Below are 22,025 nucleotides of genomic sequence, written 5' to 3'. Positions count from 1 at the left end.
GCATCTTTTACACTGCTGCTGCGTCACAAAAGTGACGGAACAGCAGCGCAAAAGAGGCACACAGCCTTCATAAACCTGCCCTTAACATTTTAAATGATTGTTTCTAGATGCTGATAGCCTATCCACAGATTTCTTTCAGGTGAGTCCTACTCAGTTTTGCAGATGAAATTTAGGCTTCTTGAAAAGTACAGAGGAGATAATACATGTGCAGGCCTACCAACGAAGTGACTCATGTGCACTGCACTCTTCAACAAATGTCAGACCTCCTCTATCTCCTGGAACAGGCCTAAACCTTATCTACACAATGTGATGTGTAATGTTAGGAAACACAGGTAATGTAATTGAAAAACGTGCAATTTTTTTTGCTCATTCCACAATCACATCACCTGTGTTTCCTTTGCTTAGGTATCTCATTGTGGAAATGTAGTCTATCATATGAAAGACTACGTAGAATGTGAGCACTGTATGCAACAACTTTGACACTTACAGAAGCCTCAGCTTCTCCATGCCTACTACACAGTTCTAAATGTATATCATAAATACAAAAAGTACAGAATTAATTATACATGTTAAATGGTTTATTTTTGCTGTTCTCAGAATTTATCAAATTTCACTAAAAACAGTGACTTGAAGGTATTCATCATATAACAGCGGGGAAAAAAAAACACAATCAAAATGATTGTGTTTAAAAAACCCATACAACATGACAAATCAGAAATCAGAACTCCTTAAAATTAACTTACTTTCCATGACGTCGAATGATGTCCTATGAACAGCTTACACTCTGTTGTGCTGTTATTATTTTCAGCCCGCCACTTTCTGAAAGAAAACCTCCATCGTTTTGAAAAATATGTTACATACAATAAATGACTTCTCGCTCTCTACCACACGTTTCCACAAGGCCAAATCGTGTAAGAGCCATTTATAACTCTTGGAATTCTTCTAAGCAAATCCCGTCATTTTGTATTTCCGCAACTTTGAGAAAGAAAATGTTCAAGATCACTTTCACAATCCTAGACTAGTAATATCTTACCCTTCTTGCTCACTCATGTTCCAAATTTCCTATGACACTGATACTGCTTACTATGAAGCAGACTTACACTACCTCTATGACTACTACAATTATTTAATTCTCTACATCACTTTTAATCACAAAGCAATTTAAAACAGTAGATAAAATTATATCAACCCCTAAAATCATTATAGGCCAGTTACCTACCCTAAATTCTCTTTTCTGAAAACAGAAAGTAAGAATATTTTTAAGTAAAAAGGCAACATTGTATCGTAGTCAAATAGGAATCATTTACGAAACAGCAGCTTTTTTTACATTTTCAATAAGCTGTGTAATAAGCGGATCTTGTCAAAGGACCATCATGTCATATAATAGCTGCAGTTAAAAATGTTCTTCCTAAAATAAACGACTGTGTAGCCACAACATTTGTAATTAAAGTTGAAGACTTACTTTCATCAGGTTTATATAGTTGGAATTTTAAAATGACATTATAACCAAAAGTTTGGTCAAATAATCTAGACAGCATTGCAGACTTACATTACCTCTACTCCATGTTTTTATTGGCTGCTTGAATTAGCTTATAAAAAGAAACAGTTTTTCTGAACTCATTCAAAGTGCAGTTATTTTTCCATGACGTCAAGTGTTATGGTAAGAACACCGTTTGCTTTGGGAAATACTCTGTTGTCCTTTAACTAATCCGTGCCCACCACTTTCTGTAGGAAAACCTTCTTTTTTTCCAGGAACTATTTAAAACTCAAAAATAACTTTTGACTCTGTACTACACTTATCCTCAAGGACAAATTGTGTAGGAGCCATTAGAACCTCTTGAAATTCCTCAGAGCAAATGCTGAGATTCCTTCCCTAAAATGTTGGTTTTAAAAACACCAGGTAAGAATTTTTAAGGTCAAAAGGAATTTTTTTTTTAAAAGTTAAAACAGAATCATTGCAGAATGACCAGCCATTTCTAGACTTTAAATAAGCTGTGTAATGTCCTGATGTTATTGAAGGACCGTCATGATATATAATTGCTGCAGTTACAAAAGTCCTTCCTGATATTGACAACTGTGAAGCCACAACATTTTTAATCAAAGTTGTCAATTTTGTTCCATCAGGCCTACATCGTTGGAACATTAAAATAACATACTGGCCATATGTTCGTATAAATAATGTTGACAACATTTCAGACTTACATTGGCTACACTCCATGTTGTGATCAGCTGCTTTTACTAGCTTATTAAAAGACACTGATTTACTGTCTGGCAAAGTTAAATATATAAATTTTTCTGAGTCTACACTAGTAGTACTTGATACCCTACAGTTCTCGCAGTCATGCTGCCATTGATAAGAAAGCCCAAACAGGTGATCTACATCTACAACTTCATCATGCAATACATCAAGCATATACATTAAAAACTCCTGACAATCTTGCTGAATATTTTGAGAAAATTGTGTTTGACCTGAACATCTGTCTAACAGATTTCGAATTTCAGACACACTTTCTATTTTTGTTCTATCAGTGCTACATTTCTCTAACACAGAATTCAACAAACTGCAAAATCTCTGATCCGAATTGACCACAATCTCTTGTTTTAAAGTTTCTAGAGAAAACAAAACATTAACCACTACATTAGCATAGCAGTTGACACCAGAACTGTTTTCAAATTGAAAACCAACAACATCTTCAACAGAATCCATTTTCTTTCTGCTTATAATTTCGGGTTCATCGACTTTTCGTCTTTTTGCTACAACCTCCCTACTATTGGTCACATTTCTTCGTTTCCGGCCTACCACACGTTTCTCAAACAAAGGATATTGAGGCAAATGTGGCGCATACTCTCTTCTTAACCTATTGTATTCCTTAACACAGTCTAGATCCGCACAAATGTTTGTGACATCACACTCAATCAAGTACAATCCTGATAAAGTTCTGACTCGTGACAATGCCACATATGCCATACCCTCCTTGAACACAGAACTGCCAATATTCACTAATGCACTGTCTACACTTAAACCTTGCGATTTATGGATTGTCACCACATATGCCAAGCAAACAGGAAACTGCTTACGGCGAACATATAAGTCTTTCACAAGCAAAAACCTAGCAGAGCAACGACCAATTAGCTGTACTTCCTCAATGCCATCAAATTTAATTTTTTTAAATTCAATTTCATCCCTATTTCTGTATTTCACAAAATCAACAACATTACCCATTGATCCATTTACCAGACCTCTTTCAACATGTAAATTCCTTCTTAAAATTATACGGCAATTTAAGCACACATTCAGAGTCTTTTCAAAACCCGCAGTTTTAGATATACTCTTTTCTAATTAATCCAATTTTGATTTCAAATTCTCAGACAAAATAATTGTTGATCCCATATGCTCTACTCTGTCAATACCTTCCAGTTTCACAATCTCTTGGTTTTCTAAAAACAACATTTTGTTGTTGAAGATGGCACATTCTGCAAGAGTTGGCGTCAAACATATTCCAGATTTCTTCTCAGTAATTTTCTGAAAAATATTCTCAGGCACAACGTCTTGTTCTGGATACAAATTTGACAGTAATCGTGCATGTAAAGCTTCTTTCCTATGCTCGGTCACTTTTCCGATTCTAACATCTTGTAGAATATTCTTGTAATCCTTATCCTTCGCCTGACGCATATTTTCATGTAGTTCAGCATAATTGAAGTTTAACCATATATTAACGTTGCCAATGCTCCCTAGGCACTTCCTGGTATCTTCATGCGTGAGCATTTTGAACACAGGTTGTCCTTTCACTGGTGTCAGCTGCAGAAGATCACCGAAAACAATGATGTGTTTGCCACCAAATAACACATCATACTCTGTTTTGAGAACTTCTTGCATTCTCAAATGCACAAAGGCAAGCATGACATTGGAAACCATGCTTACTTCGTCAATGATAAGAAGTTTCATTTTCTTCAAGACTCTTGAAATTTCACAACAAGCATCTCCGGATAACTTGTGGTATTGTAATTTGTTATCATGCTCCACTGGCAGCATCAGTAGACGATGCAAAGTAATACCTTTAATGTTATGTGCTGCCAGTCCAGTTGGAGCAGTGACAACACAAGACAGTGATGACTCAGTCCTTTTCTGCAAATAACATGAAATTGCTTTAATGAGGAAACTTTTTCCAGTTCCCGCTTCTCCACTCACGTACAGTCGGACAGGTTTCAACGACGTACATGAGCACTCTTTCTTCTCATGACTTAATCCATGATCAATTTGGTTGGTAACTTCGTCATATATTTTCCTCTGCTCAACGTTGAGTTTTCTTTCCAAGTTTTCTGGGTTAACCGCATCCTCCTGAGCATGTGCCATGGCTCTTTCCACTTCAATCATGGCAGTGGCAGCTTCATTTTCGATAACTGGTCCTCCTAGTGGATCCTGACTCAATGAAACAGAACTCTGACTGTCCTGAGAACTGTCTCTAGCAATCTCGGCTGCAATCGTTGCTTCCTGCTCGATTTCCGCATTCAACATTTCTACATATTTGAGAAAAACAGGACATTCTATGGTCTCCTTGGCGGCATTGAAAGAGTCTTCGTGACAGAGGAAATCTCCAAGCAGTTCCTCTTCTGCACGCCAAGGCTTGAAAAGTTGCAAAAGTGCTAAATAGAAAAACTCCTTTTTTTCAGGAGATTCGCCACTCAATTTTCGATGGTTTACCAAGTGGCATTTTCTTTGCTTGGCGAGACATCCCTCACTTCCAATTACAGCATACACTCCTTTATCAATATCTTCTTTGATGTTCCTCTTGAATATGTAATTTTGTAGAACCTCATACAGACAAACATTCTCGAGGTGTCTGCTTCTATTTGGATAATATGTATCCAACATGTTGGTCTTCAAAATATCAGTACTGTTTGGCTCCTTTTCCGCCAAATACTCAATTTCCCGCACAGGTTTCAGAACTCGATTACGCGTTGCAGCAAGACCGAGACTCGCCCAAACGATACTCCTGGATTTGGCATAGAGACTTGCTGAAGACAACCGGTCAGAACATTCGTAAGCTCCGATTTCTCGATGTGACAACATCTTCAGACTGAAACTGTACAACTTCTTACTGAGGCTCTTTTCATGGGAAATATCCTCCCACATATCCTTCAATTCTGTCTTTTCTTTTTTGGTGATGTAAGATGTCACATACCGAGCCACAGCCATACAGTTATCAGCCACAAACTGTATATCCATGTTAGCATTCCACATGGACAAAATCACTGGGTTGTAGTCATTGATATACTTGGACTCTTCGTTCCTTTTCAAATTGTATGTGTTTTTAGGTGATTTCTTCATCACATTATGTCGCGGCGAAGACATCAAACTGTTCACTCTTCCTTTAGAAATCACCGGTCGTGGAAAGGCGAAACAACATTTGGTGTAGAACTTGTCCTTGTTTCTGAATTTACGACAACAGTACTTTCCGCAACGATGGCTTTGGAAGCGTAGAACTTGTTCTCTTAGGCTTTTGTCCTCCTTTGCGTTTGGAACAGCACATGTAGAATACTGTTCTATGAAACTCATCACTAAGTCTTCTGGATCTGTTCCAAATGTAGGTGCATCCTTGATCCACAGCAGCATATGTATATGAGGAGCACCTCTTGCTTGGTACTCCTTTCTCCAGAAGAAATCCAACACCTCTCCAAGAGGTGGATTTCTCTTGTTCATGATGAAAGACATCATAGCTTCAAATCTATGATTGAAGTACCTGCATACATTCACTGGATCCAAAGAGCACAGTTCTCCGGGTGTCTTGAATTCGATATTTTCAATGTTTCCATTTGCCTCTTGTAGAAATTCAAGTAAGTCTTCCCATCCATACTCGGCACAGCAGAGAGTGAGGAACCATGTGGGAGTTCCTAAGTTCCTCAGCATAAATTTTAAATCACCATGACGACGGTACCAGTACTCATTAGTACCACGCTGACACGCCATGAGATTAATCAGGTGAGAATCCAAAATACTGTCTTGCACATTGACTTTATCCATACAGTCACTTGCCGAGATGTTTTGCAGCTGTATACCACTTTTCAAGATGTGGTTCACTGCATATGAGAGTCCAGACAGATCGCTTTCAAACAGGAGATGAAACAAATAGGGAATGCATTGTCGAAACCTAGGATCTTCTGCATACAATCGTAAAGTCCGGTATTCAGAAGCAGGAATTTGATGAGTTCGCTCATCATATCTTCCTCCTTGACCTGTTGGAAATAGCTGTGGGAAACACCGACCTTCCAAACTTTCCTCCCAAACACTAATGGGACTCCCTTTGGCTTGTTTCATTTGAAACAACTCAATAGCATTCCCCATGACTTCCTTGGAATGCAAAGGATGAACACTATAATGTTCATATATTTCTTCACTTTTAGAGGGTTCTACTTTCTCAATTTGACCAGCACACAAATCGCTATCCTCTTCTTCACTTACTTCCTCTTCTGCAACATATACATTCTTATAGTACTTATTGTTTTTTTTCAAATACAATGTTGCCTTTTTGACTTTCCTAACATCCACTAAATCTTGCCATATTTTCTTACTCTTTGTCGGAACCCCATTAACTAAGATAACCAGAGGTTCCTCTTCCACTTTTTCTACTCCAATTGTATTAATGTTTTTCTTCAAATCTAGAGGCAAATAAACAACTCTTCCCTTTAATCCTCTCTGTAAATCTGATGGAGGCAATTTCCCTGTCTTTGGCTCCATTCGTACAATAGCCTGAAAGGGATGGACACTTTGAATCAAAATAGATTCATAAGTATTTAAATCCTTCAATTCAGAAGGAATCTCAACCAATTCCAGATTATTATGAACCGCTCTAGCAGGCATCCGGTTTTGATTTAATTTGTTACAACAATAAGTACACACACGTTGATCCAATCCCAAATCAAAACAATTTTCTACCATCAAGTATGTTGCGAAATCCTTCCATTCACTATTATTTTCCCTTTCACTTTTTGCATATAAATCCACTAACTTAGTCTGATTCTTATAATAAGTGCGTCGACAACACACACAAGTGAAATTAGGCCTCTCACTTGATTTCACCTGAAATGTGGCAATTTCCTTCTGAAAATTATCTGTACTGGAAACCTGTACACTATCTTCCACATTACCCTCTTCTTCGGGGTCAATTTCAACATTCTCCTCTTTACTTCCAAAGTAACAAAACTCAATTTCTTCACAAATATTCTTCACATCTATTTCAGAACCATGCAAAAGAGCAGTGCATAATTGTTTAAGCATAACTGCTGGACTCTTAGCATAATACAACATTCTAACTAATTTCCTCACTTTATTATGATGCACTGCTAGCATCCTGAAATGATGAAAAACACTCTGGCATACTCTCCTGGAAAGACAAGCCAGTGAATGACCATGCAAACCTGTCACTTCTCTCACTCTGCAAGGATCTAATTCTTGCAACAACTTCATTTTCTGCTTCAAACTTTTCTTATTAAATGTCCGTACAAAATCACAAAGCAAATTGATGGAATCTTGTCGCACACTGCAAATACTACTACACTTCCAGGTGTACACAGGTCCCTTAAGACGTCTTCCTAAAACTTCATTACCTAACACCTCTTCTGCCTCTGTTGTCACAAGTTTTTCTTTTTCAACTGGACAACCATCTTTCACCTCATAAGCTCGACCACTGGTGTCAACTGCATGCACCAAATCATTATCCTGGAAATAACTCTCCTCATTAAAAAATGCCTCACAACTTGAACTATGCATCCATTCTCCTGAAAAAACTTCACAAAAATTACTACGATTAACTGTTCTCTTCCATCTACTATTTGTTTTGAAATCATAAATTGCCTTGTTTAGCTTCCTAATTCTATTGATTATCAAAATAAATAACTTTCGCTTAATTTCAAGTGCCTGATCAATAACTTTCTAAATTTTTTTTTCTCTTATAAAAAACCACTTTTTGCTGACCTTTCTTAATATTTTTTAACAAAGTGCCAATTATCCTGTTGCGGAACATTCGTCTACGAATGTCCCTAAACTGATTTTTCCTTCTACTACCATGCACAGAGTTATCTCCTGCTCTAGCAGTAACATTTTTGATTGGCCTTCCCTTTCCGTTTAAATTGCTTCTCTTTTTCTGGACTAAAACATTTTCTGTAGTACTACTTTTTTTTCTACAAATGTTTCTTATGAATGATTTCTTTATCTTACCCGGACCTTTCTTGGTGACTTGACAAGTTTTTATTGTAGAGGTCTGCTGCAATAATTTTTTAACCTGCTGTCTTTGATGTTTGGTAGCCTTTCGCCTTCTGTCCTTCGAAGGCATTCTTTAATTTTGAAATGATCTGCAGTTGAATCTGTGGTAAAATATAATAAAAAATTTTATTAACCACTATTAGTAAACAGTAAATCAATAACAGTCATCAAAAATTTAACACACTACTTGTTATTTTTACATAGAGTAATTTTTAGTGCATTGGCAAATTTAGAAATCACAAATAGTAGCAAAGAAATGGAATGCTTCTACAATTTACCTGTTCTGTTTTATATGTGAATCTGATCTCATTTTATGAGCATATTTTACTATTTCATTAAAGACACTACACATAACCTGTTTTTGAAGTTGTGTTTAATTTTAAATGAAACGGTTTACATTTTTACTTTTCACTTCAAGTAAATTTTAAAAATAAATGTTTATAGTTCCATAGGCTCAAGCAGGTCAGCTTCCCACCCTATGTCATACAATTCTGACAAATCGGCATCCTCATCATGTTCTTCATCATCCTCAGGATTTAAATCATCCAAGGGATCTACTTCCACTGACGTTTCAATTACAAGTTCAATGATAAGGTCGAGATCAACTGATTGCTCATTATTACTCATGGTTGATGTTGTCGTTATCTTTAAAGAAAGAGAACAACAATGAGATGTTGCAGAGTAAGAGACAAATCTCAGAGATTATAATAGTAAAATTGTTTAACAAGAGTAACATTTTGCAGCTATTATTTAGCCATGTCCAGCGATGCTGAGGAGGTGAGGCCTATGTCCAAGTTTTCAGTGAACAGGACTCATCTCTTCTTAACCTTGGATAAGCCTCACCGACTCTGTGTCCCCTGCTCATACTTAAATGTAAAGGGGCAGATTTATGTTAACTGGCGCATCCCCACGGATGCACCAGTTAATGTGCACCGCTGCTCTGCCACCCATGGTGTGCCGCATTTACAATGTGGAGCACCATTGAGCAAAAACAGCACAGATGCGTCACGCATCAGTGCTGCAAAAGCAGCACATTGCAGGAATCACGTCGTAAGCGCAACATGTCTACTGCAATGCACAGGAGGAAGCCTCACATTGCATGATGCATCACTCCTTATGCCTGTTTCAAACAGGCGTAAGGATTTGATTCAGCAATGCTATAAAGCTGACTCAGTGAAATCTTCTAAATTTCACTGTGTTCGTTTTACAGGGCTTTCATGCAAATAAATGCATACCCTGCAACAAAACACCTATATGAAAACTGACGCAGGTTTCATGTGGCACAGGACTTTACAGCATGACACATCTGCCTAGATGCATCAAGTTGTAAATATGTCACAACATAGCAAATCTTTTGCACCGCCGCTGCGTCACAAAATTGACGCACAGCAGCGGAAAAGAGGCACACACCTATCATAAATCTGTCCCTAACATTTTAAATGATTGATTCAGGATGACGATAAGGTGTGGCCTATCCAGAGGTTTGTTTAAGGTGAGGCCTACTCAGGGTTGCAGATGAAATTTACGTGTGTTGAAGAGTACAGAGGAGATAATACATGTGAAGGCCTACCAATGAAGTAAGTAATGTCCACTTCACTCTTGAACAAAGGCCAGACCTCTTCCGTGTCCGTGGACAGGCCTAAAGCTCATCTGCACAATGTCATTCGTAAAGTTAGAAAACACAGGTGATGTAATTGAAAAATGTGGAGTTTCTTTTCCTCATTTCACAATCACATCACCTGTGTTTCCTTTGCTTAGGTATCTCATAGTGCAGATGGAGTCTAGCATATGAAAGAGTACACAGAAGTTCAGCAGAGTATACAACAATTTTGACATTTACAGAAGATTCAGCTTCTTATCTTGTTGGAGATGAAGTGAGGCCAGTCTTGCAACATGGTGCATCTTTTGCATCACTGCTGCATCGGTTTCATGTGGCACGGGACTTTACAGCATGACACATCTGCCTAGATTCATCAAGTTGTAAATATGTCACCACATAGCAAATCTTTTGCACCGCCGCTGCGTCACAAAAGTGACGCACAGTGACGCAAAAGAGGCATACACCTATCATAAATCTGTCCCTAACATTTTAAATGATTAATTCAGGATGACGATAAGGTGTGGCCTATGCAGAGGTTTGTTTAAGGTGAGCCCTACTCAGGGTTGCAGATGAAATTTACGCTTGTTGAAGAGTACAGAGGAGATAATACATGTGAAGGCCTACCAATGAAGTAAGTCATGTCCACTTCACTCTTGAACAAAGGCCAGACCTCTTCTGTGTCCGTGGACAGGCCTAAACCTCATCTGCACAATGTCATTCGTAAACTTAGGAAACACAGGTGATGTAATTGAAAAATGTGGAGTTTCTTTTCCTCATTTCACAATCACATCACCTGTGTTTCCTTTGCTTAGGTATCTCATAGTGCAGATGGAGTCTAGCATATCAAAGAGTACACAGAAGTTCAGAAGTGTATACAACAATTTTGACATTTACAGAAGATTCAGCTTCTTATCTTGTTGGAGATGAAGTGAGGCCTGTCTTGCAACATGGTGCATCTTTTGCATCACTGCTGCATCGGTTTCATGTGGCACGGGACTTTACAGCATGACACATCTGCCTAGATGCATCAAGTTGTAAATATGTTGCCACATAGCAAATCTTTTGCACCGCCGCTGCGTCACAAAAGTGACGCACAGTGACGCAAAAGAGGCCTACACCTATCATAAATCTGTCCCTAACATTTTAAATGATTGATTCAGGATGACGATAAGGTGTGGCCTATCCAGAGGTTTGTTTAAGGTGAGGCCTACTCAGGGTTGCAGATGAAATTTACGTGTGTTGAAGAGTACAGAGGAGATAATACATGTGAAGGCCTACCAATGAAGTAAGTAATGTCCACTTCACTCTTGAACAAAGGCCAGACCTCTTCTGTGTCCGTGGACAGGCCTAAACCTCATCTGCACAATGTCATTCGTAAACTTAGGAAACACAGGTGATGTAATTGAAAAATGTGGAGTTTCTTTTCCTCATTTCACAATCACATCACCTGTGTTTCCTTTGCTTAGCTATCTCATAGTGCAGATGAAGTCTAGCATATCAAAGAGTACACAGAAGTTCAGCAGTGTATACAACAATTTTGACATTTACAGAAGATTCAGCTTCTTATCTTGTTGGAGATGAAGTGAGGCCTGTCTTGCAACATGGTGCATCTTTTGCATCACTGCTGCATCAGTTTCATGTGGCACGGGACTTTACAGCATGACACATCTGCCTAGATGCATCAAGTTGTAAATATGTCGCCACATAGCAAATCTTTTGCACCACCGCTCCGTCACAAAAGTGACGCACAGTGACGCAAAAGAGGCATACACCTATCATAAATCTGTCCCTAACATTTTAAATGATTGATTCAGGATGACGATAAGGTGTGGCCTATCCAGAGGTTTGTTTAAGGTGAGGCCTACTCAGGGTTGCAGATGAAATTTACGCTTGTTGAAGAGTACAGAGGAGATAATACATGTGAAGGCCTGCCAATGAAGTAAGTCATGTCCACTTCACTCTTGAACAAAGGCCAGACCTCTTCTGTGTCCGTGGACAGGCCTAAACCTCATCTGCACAATGTCATTCGTAAACTTAGGAAACACAGGTGATGTAATTGAAAAATGTGGAGTTTCTTTTCCTCATTTCACAATCACATCACCTGTGTTTCCTTTGCTTAGGTATCTCATAGTGCAGATGGAGTCTAGCATATCAAAGAGTACACAGAAGTTCAGCAGTTTATACAACAATTTTAACATTTACAGAAGATTCAGCTTCTTATCTTGTTGGAGATGAAGTGAGGCCTGTCTTGCAACATGGTGCATCTTTTGCATCACTGCTGCATCGGTTTTATGTGGCACGGGACTTTACAGCATGACACATCTGCCTAGATGCATCAAGTTGTAAATATGTCGCCACAAAGCAAATCTTTTGCACCGCCGCTGCGTCACAAAAGTGACGCACAGTGACGCAAAAGAGGCATACACCTATCATAAATCTGTCCCTAACATTTTAAATGATTAATTCAGGATGACGATAAGGTGTGGCCTATCCAGAGGTTTGTTTAAGGTGAGCCCTACTCAGGGTTGCAGATGAAATTTACGCTTGTTGAAGAGTACAGAGGAGATAATACATGTGAAGGCCTACCAATGAAGTAAGTCATGTCCACTTCACTCTTGAACAAAGGCCAGACCTCTTCTGTGTCCGTGGACAGGCCTAAACCTCACCTGCACAATGTCATTCGTAAACTTAGGAAACACAGGTGATGTAATTGAAAAATGTGGAGTTTCTTTTCCTCATTTCACAATCACATCACCTGTGTTTCCTTTGCTTAGGTATCTCATAGTGCAGATGGAGTCTAGCATATCAAAGAGTACACAGAAGTTCAGCAGTGTATACAACAATTTTGACATTTACAGAAGATTCAGCTTCTTATCTTGTTGGAGATGAAGTGAGGCCTGTCTTGCAACATGGTGCATCTTTTGCATCACTGCTGCATCGGTTTCATGTGGCACGGGACTTTACAGCATGACACATCTGCCTAGATGCATCAAGTTGTAAATATGTCGCCACATAGCAAATCTTTTGCACCGCCGCTGCGTCACAAAAGTGACGCACAGTGACGCAAAAGAGGCATACACCTATCATAAATCTGTCCCTAACATTTTAAATGATTGATTCAGGATGACGATAAGGTGTGGCCTATCCAGAGGTGTGTTTAAGGTGAGGCCTACTCAGGGTTGCAGATGAAATTTACGCTTGTTGAAGAGTACAGAGGAGATAATACATGTGAAGGCCTACCAATGAAGTAAGTCATGTCCACTTCACTCTTGAACAAAGGCCAGACCTCTTCTGTGTCCGTGGACAGGCCTAAACCTCATCTGCACAATGTCATTCGTAAACTTAGGAAACACAGGTGATGTAATTGAAAAATGTGGAGTTTCTTTTCCTCATTTCACAATCACATCACCTGTTTTTCCTTTGCTTAGGTATCTCATAGTGCAGATGGAGTCTAGCATATCAAACACTACGCAGAAGGTGAGAACTGTATGGAACATGGCTATGTAAGTCAAATAATCAAAATCTAAATTTGCCAAGCACACATGGGGGTGTATTTACAAGGACCTTCCACCACGGAGAAATGTCTTTAATTAAAATGGGAAAAATAACATCAAAGGGACTCAAATGCCTTTTAAATATACCCCAAGCAACCTATGAAACTCTAGCACTACATATCAAGAAACCTAATTGATTTCAAAAATCGTTTTTAAACACATCATCTAAATCAATTATATACCTACATTCAAGGGGAAATGACTTAAAATGGCCTAAGACACATGAAAGCGTTTTTTTAAGGCACTTGCACCATTTCTGGGTCGCTTTTAACATGGCTATGTTAGTCAAAGAATTAAAATCTAAATTTGCCAAGCACAGATGGGGGCATATTTACAAGGAACTTGCACCACGGGGAAAGGTCTTAAATTAAAATGGGAAAAATAACATCAGAGAGACTCAAATGCCTTATAAATATGCCCCAAGCAACCTATGAAACTCTAGCACTACATATCAAAAAACCTAATTGATGTCAAAAAACGTTTTAAAACACATCATCTAAATCAATTATATACCTACATTCATCGGGAAGTGACTTAAAATGCCCTAAGACACATGAAAGCGTTTTTTTTAAGCCCTTGCTCCATTTTTGGATCACTTTTAACATGGCTATGTGAGTCAAATAATAAAGATCTAAATTTGCCAAGCACAGATGGGGGCATATTTACAAGGACCTTGCACCACAGGGAAAGGTCTTAAATTAAAATGGGAAAAATAACATCAGAGAGACTCAAAGGCCTTATAGATATGCCCCAAAGCAACCTATGAAGCTCTAGCAGTACATATCAAGAAACCTAATTGTTTTCAAAAATCGTTTTTAAACACATCATCTAAATCAATTATATACCTACATTCAAGGGTAAATGACTTAAAATGGCCTAAGACACATGAAAGCGTTTTTTTTAAGGCCCTTGGAATATTTTTGGGTCACTTTTAACATGGCTATGTTAGTCAAAGAATTAAAATCTAAATTTGCCAAGCACAGATGGGGGCATATTTACAAGGACCTTGCACCACGGGGAAAGGTCTTAAATTAAAATGGGAAAAATTACATCAAAGGAACTCAAAAGCCTTGAAAATATGCCCCAAGCAACCTATGAAACTCTAGCAGTACATATCAAGAAACCTAATTGTTTTCAAAAAACGTTTTTATACACATCTTGTAAAGCAATTATATTCATACATTCATGGGGAAGTGAGTTAAAATACCCTAAGACACATGAAAGAATTTTTGTAAGACCCTTGCACTATTTTTGCGTCACTTTTAACATGGCTATGTAACACAAAGAAACAAAATCTATTTGTAAAACACTTGACACAAAGCAACATTTTAAATACACAACTTTCTTCATAATTTTCTCCCTAAACCATACTATTCTCTATCTAAATTAAATGAATCTTTTCTCACCTTAGCAAATACTTTATGAGTTTCAAAACAGTCTCAGAAACACACCAATTTGTCTTTAGCAGAGCAAAAGGTATGCACTCCAGAGTCTGCAGCCATAAAAAGCACAGAAAAGCTGTAATTCATCACACATATCTCTCATGTCACCCAATCAAAACTCTTCCCTCACTTTTTTCAAATCAACACCCTTCCCCCCTCTGCCCTTTCTGCCTTTTTTTGCATAGCAACCACCTCCTGAAAGACCTCTGATGTTTGCAAGTTCACACAACAATGTTTCAATTGAACTCTGAACTCTCAGTACACCTGCATATCCAGTGCAATCTTTCATAAAATGATTTTTTTTGACCATTCAAATTACATCTTTCAAAGAACTCATCCATGCACCCTAACTTTCTGTTTTCAGCAATCAAAATCCACCAATCACTGCTACTGCTTCATTAACACAGAAACTCCACAGTTTTTTTCATTTTAAACTCTTATTTTTTCAACTGCCATTTCATTGCCACACTTCATCTGACTGCAGCAGAACTTCCTCTCACCATGTTTTCTGTCTGGATTGTTGGACATAGTTATATCCACTGGGCTCAAAGGTTTGCTGATAACAGAAATTTACCTAACCTCAATTTACAAAATGTGGAAATCAAGTGGATTGCCCACAGAGGATTAAAATGTCACCAATTGATACCATTGGTGAAAACCTTTTTGCATTTGCCAAAACCTGACCTGTTAATTGTGCACTGTGGAGGTAATGACTTGGGCACTTTGACTGGGGTAGGTCTGGAAATGCTTTTAAAGGACACCTTTGAGCAATTGATGGCACTTTTTCCTCAAACTGCCTTGGTATATTCAAATATATGCCAAAGACGGAAATGGAGGTGGTCGAACCAATTTTATCCACAAATTGAAAAATTGAGGAAGCATGTAAATAAGTCTGTTTCAGCTTACATGAGAGACCATGGAATGGGCTCCATGTACAACAATAACTTGCGTTACTACATGCAAGATATCTACAGAGCAGATGGAGTTCACTTCTCAGATGAGGGGAACAGAATATTCATCCTGAATTTAAGACTGTGCATTGGTACCTACTTGTAGGTACCTAAATCAGCCACAGGACCCAAAAGCTCTTTTCAGAGCTACCCTACATCTGATCACTCACAATTATTATTTTACTCTAACTTTTTTCACTAATTTTCACCAAAGTACGCTCCCCGGAGCGCTACCCGGTACGCGCACCGGATGCTAACCACGCGAAAATGTAAAAAAAAATGTTTTTTTTCCCGCACATATGGGCCTCCTCAACCACCCTCAGAAAACCTAGGGGGTCAGGATACGTGTACCTTGCCCCCTTCTACCCATTCTGATCATTATTTGCCCTCCATCTTGTATCTCAATTCTACCGAAACACAAAATGGAGGACTCCCGTAACGCTGCCGGTTCGCGTACCGGGGCGCGCACCGGTAAGCGCTCCATTAAAAAAGGTGGGAAAGTAATTTACAGAAGAAACCCTGGAGACAATGTCACCAAATATAGATTAACTCATACTACATACCAATCCCTACCATTTTCACAAATTTGATTGGAATTCCATTTAGCCATTTAGCCTGTAGACCTCTCTAAATACCCTGAGGTAAATTACTTCACAAAACACATCTGAAGTGTTGGAATTGACAACCAATTAAAATGTTACTTTCATTTTCTAATTTTTTTACCTGACATTTGATTGGTTATATACCTGAATATATATAAAAAAAGAGAGAAAAACACAGCCATTTTGACTACTACTTCCTGAACTACATTGCAAGATCATTTTCACTCACAACTTAAACTTGTTTTTAAAAGGTAAGATATTATTTTATAAATTTGAAAACATTTTCAGATAGTTATATACTATCCCTCTGTAAGAGTTAGACATTGAGAAAGGCTTGTTTATTATAATTATAGATTGATTTAGGTTTCTGTGGTATAATTATGAATTTACATAGGCTTTTTCACAGGCACTTTTTAATAGTACTACTTCATGCCTCAAAAGTACCTGTCTGAACTTAAACCCAACATCTACTGATATATTTTTTTTTTCAAATTTCAGCACAAAAATGCAAGGAGAACAGAACGTTTCCTTTGAAATTGTCCTAGACATGAACAATGAGGAAATAATTGAACCCATTGACTTGGAATTCATGGATGAATCACGAGACCATGAACTTCTACAATGTGTAGAATCTGTGGATTATTTACTTCATTATGATGACGGTCAAATGTGGGAAGTTATGTTCACTCAACAAGAGGACATATCGGACAGTCAAATGTTAGACGTTCTATTAAATTTTGAAAAACAATCCGAAAAATAAAATTATATGTAATATTAAAAAATTGTTTGAGTCTTTAATCATTTTTATATGTAATTCATAAACTAGTACCAAATTGATTATAATGTAAAGTCAGACTTATAGTATACTGTGCACAATTCCAAAAATACATTTATATTTAATAATCATTAATACTGCTACTTAAATAAAAAAATTAAAAAAAAACAACAAAAAGAACAATCAATAAACATACAATATTTCAAAATATCATAGTCTATCATTCTTTTTTCCTTATAGTACGCTCCCCGGACCGCTTCCCGGTGCGCGTACCGGGCGCTCCCCACGCAAAAAAAACAAATTTTTTTTTTTTTTTTGCCCCGCGGGGCCCTTTGAAAGCCTCCACATCAAACCTAGGGGGTCAGGGAGGATCTACTATGCCCCCTTATGGTCATTTCCCCCTTTGTTTTGGCCTCCTCTTGTCTCTCGATCCTACCGAGAGACAAGATGGCGGCCGCTCCGGACTGTTTAGAATGTTGACAGACACCGGAGAGCCAATCAGCTTCGCTTCGCGAAGTTCCGTTACGCGTCAGGTACGCGAACCGGGGCGCTGCCCGGAGCGCGCTTACAGATATATATATTTTTTTTAACGTTAATTTCCCAAAATCCACTGGAGCACATATATTGAGACCTAGCAAAGGCACATCGGGCTACCAGTCCCTACAATTTTGCCAAGTTTCGTGCAAATCCATTCAGCCGTTCGGGCTAAAAGTGAGGCCAACCGCCCTATGGAAATTAACATGGGAAAAACGCGTTTTGGGACCCCCCTTTTTTCTCGGCCCCCCCTTGACAAACCCCCCCCAAATTTTCAGTGGCTGCTCAGAAATAAAATGTTCCATTTTCCTGAACATTTCAGCCAATTCCGTCCACAAACGCCAAAGTTATTAGACATATAATTTTCAAAAATCCCATAGAGAAAAAATCCTAACTATATATACCTACTGGCGACCGCCAGTAGGTAATATATATATATATATGTATATATATATATACATATATATATATATATATTTTATGAAAAAGTTTTGATTACCAGCTTTGGTACGCGGTTATCCTCTTATGTTGGTTTTATGATCAGATCACACAGGTTATAGGCACACTGTTATTCTTTCTAGAGCGCTGCATGTTTTGGTCAAATATGTCTCACATTACTTTACTTCTTGGTGCACTCTAGACTAGAGCGTGTCCAATGTAGCACAACTCGGGTGAGTGGTCGCTCACCGGGGTGGGGCACACTTAACTAGTGTTCTACAGAAGATGGAATGGTATTAGTGACCACTGCGCCTCCTGGCCTGGTCACCCCCACGCTCCTGTGCCTGCCTGCTCAGCCCCAGCCACCGAGGGCCGCCGAGCACTCCAGCCTCCAGCCACCCGAGGGCCGCCGAGCCCACCAGCCTCCCGCCACCCGAGGCCCGCCGAGGCCGCGCCAGATTTTCCCGCCACCCAGCCACCCGAGGCCCGCCGAGGCCGCGCCAGATTTTCCCGCCACCCCAGCCACCCGAGGCCCGCCGAGGCCGCGCCAGATTTTCCCGCCGTCCTAGCCCGCGGCCCCACCCCCCCGCCAGCCGATTGGCTCCCGCTCCCGCCCTCCCGCAGACCCTCCCGACCGGCTCCCTTTTTATGACGCCCCCAGAGCGACTGCGCAGCGGACGCGCGCAGCGGGAGCACCGACTGAGCGCCGAAGGTGCGCCAAAGGTAAGCCCGTCTGCGCCCGTCCGCGCCTGGGCCGCGCCCAGGGCCAAGACCCCTGGCCCCCGCCGGACGTACGACGCCGCCACCCTCAACGCACTCAACACCGGCCGAATCCCGGGATGCTACCGAGCCACCCCGAGACGAACCCACGGACCCTTCAGCTGCCACGCCTGCAAGTTCACCTGCATCCGGACCTGCCCCGCACCAGCGCCCGCCAAGCCGAACACCAGCAGCAACCACCTCAAGTGCATCCTACTCAACACCCGCTCCGTCCACAGACACGCCAACGCCATCGAACTCTGGAACCTCCTCGACACCACAGCTCCTGACGTCGCCTTCCTCACGGAAACCTGGATGAACGACTCCTCAGCGCCCGACATCGCCATCGCCATCCCAGAGGGCTACAAGATCACCCGAAGAGACCGCGGCAACCAGACTGGAGGAGGCATCGCCATCATCTACAGAGACACCATCCGCATCGCGACCAACACCGACGACACCCTGACAACCGCCGAACACCTGCACTTCCAGATCCACACGGACCCCAAAACCACCCTCAGAGGCACCCTCATCTACCGACCCCCGGGACCACCCACACAATTCAGCAAAGACATCGCCGACTTCATAAGCCCGCACGCCCTCCCCTCCTCTGACTTCATCCTCCTGGGGGACATCAACTTCCACCTGGAGAACAACAACGACCGCAACACCACCACCCTGCTTGACAACCTCGCCATCCTCGGACTCAAGCAGCTGGTGACCACCCCCACCCACCTCGCCGGACACACACTCGACGCTGTCTTCTCTTCCAGCAAGGACATCGTCTTCAGCCACGCCACCGGACTCCACTGGACGGACCACAGCTGCGTCCACTTCACCTTCAGAAGATCCACGATCCACCACCACCAGCAACAGGTTGCTCGAAGAAACTGGAACAAGATCACAGCAAACCAGCTCGCCACTTCCTTGAGCCAACACCCTCCCGCCAGCTCAGCGAACCCCAGCCAGGCCGCCGACAACCTCACGAAGTGGATCAGCAACTGCGCAGACGACCTCGCCCCACTGAGGACCCCGCCTAGCCGACCCGGCAGCAAGAAGGCCCCATGGTTCACCGACGAACTCAAGAGCTCCAAGAAGAACTGCCGAGCCCTCGAGAAAGCCTGGAGAAGGGAGCCAACACCGGACAACATGACCACCCTCAAGCTCGCCACCCGGAAGCACCATCAACTGATCCCCGCCACCAAGAAATCAGCATTCAAGGACCGGCTGGACAACAACGCACACAACTGCAAGGAACTCTTCAACATCGTGAAAGAGCTCTCCAACCCCAACGCCGGAATCAACGACATCACCCCGTCGCAAGACCTCTGCAACTCCCTCGCCTCCTACTTCCACAACAAGATCGCTGACATACACAACAGCTTCAGCCCACAAACAACGCTCCCCAAGACCGCACCAACGCCCCCCACCACCACCCTCAGCGCCTGGACCCAGATCAACACAGAAGACACCATCTGCACGATGAACTCTATCCACTCCGGATCTCCGACAGACCCCTGCCCTCACCACGTCTTCAACAAGGCCGACGCTGTCATCGCACCCCACCTGCGGGACATCATCAACACCTCCTTCGACACCGCCACCTTCCCTGAGAGCTGGAAGCATGCCGAAATCAGCGCTCTACTAAAGAAACCAACAGCGGACCCCACCGAACTCAAGAATTACCGCCCCATCTCGCTCCTCCCGTTTCCAGCCAAAGTCATCGAGAAGACCGTCAACAAGCAGCTGGCCGCCTTCCTCGAGACGAATGGATCCCTCGACCCCTCACAGTCTGGCTTCCGAGCCAACCACAGCACCGAGACCGCCCTCATCGCTGCCACCGATGACATCCTTGCCCTGCTGCACAACGGCGAAACAGCAGCCCTCATCCTCCTAGACCTCTCCGCGGCGTTCGACACTGTTTGCCACCGCACCCTAGTGCAGCGCCTCAGCAACATCGGAATCCAGGAAAAGGCTCTGGAGTGGATCATCTCCTTCCTCGCTGGAAGGACACAGAGGGTACGCCTGCCACCGTTCAGATCTGCAGCCACGGAAGTCATCTGCGGCGTTCCTCAGGGCTCCTCGCTCAGCCCCACCCTCTTCAACGTCTACATGAGCCCCCTTGCGGCCATCGCACGCCAACACAACCTCAACATCATCTCCTACGCCGACGACACCCAGCTGATCCTCTCCCTGACCAACGACCCCGCCGCCGCCAGAACCAACCTCCACGAAGGGATGAAAGACGTAGCCGAGTGGATGACGACCAGCCGCCTGAAACTGAACTCAGACAAGATGGAAGTCCTCATCCTAGGCTCCTCGCCCTCCGCCTGGGACGACTCCTGGTGGCCCCCCGCCCTGGGCACTGCACCCAAACCGACAGACCACGCACGCAACCTGGGCTTCATCCTGGACTCCTCCCTCTCCATGACCAGACAAGTCAACGCCGTCTCCGCGTCCTGTTTCAACATCCTGCGCATGCTACGGAAGATCTTCCGGTGGATCCCCACCGAGACCAGGAAGACGGTCACCCTGGCCCTCGTCACCAGCCGACTGGACTACGGCAACGCCCTCTACGCCGGAACCACCGCCAAGCTCCAGAAGAGACTCCAGCGGATCCAGAACGCCTCAGCCAGACTCATCCTCGACATCCCCCGACGCAGCCACATCTCTGGACATCTGAGAGACCTGCACTGGCTCCCCGTCAACAAGAGAATCACCTTCCGTCTCCTCACCCACGCACACAAAGCCCTACACGACCATGGCCCGAGCTACCTCAACAACCGCCTCAACTTCTACGCTCTCAAATGCCACCTCCGATCGACCAACCACGCCCTCGCCGCCGTCCCCCGCATCCGAAGAGCGACAACTGGAGGAAGGTCCTTCTCCTACCTGGCCGCCAAGACCTGGAACACCCTCCCGACCGACCTTCGCCTGACCCAAGACCACCTCTCCTTCAGGAAGAAGCTCAAGACCTGGCTGTTCAAGCAGTAGCGGCACCCCACCTCCCCCCCCAAGCGCCTTGAGACCCTACGGGTGAGTAGTGCGCTCTATAAATGCCTTGATTGATTGATTGATTATTAGTATTATCAAAAGTTTCATATTTCGTGA

This window comes from Lissotriton helveticus, chromosome 4_1 (genome assembly GCF_964261635.1).
Source record: "Lissotriton helveticus chromosome 4_1, aLisHel1.1, whole genome shotgun sequence".
NCBI lineage: Eukaryota > Metazoa > Chordata > Amphibia > Caudata > Salamandridae > Lissotriton > Lissotriton helveticus.
This window is presented reverse-complemented; position numbering follows the sequence as displayed.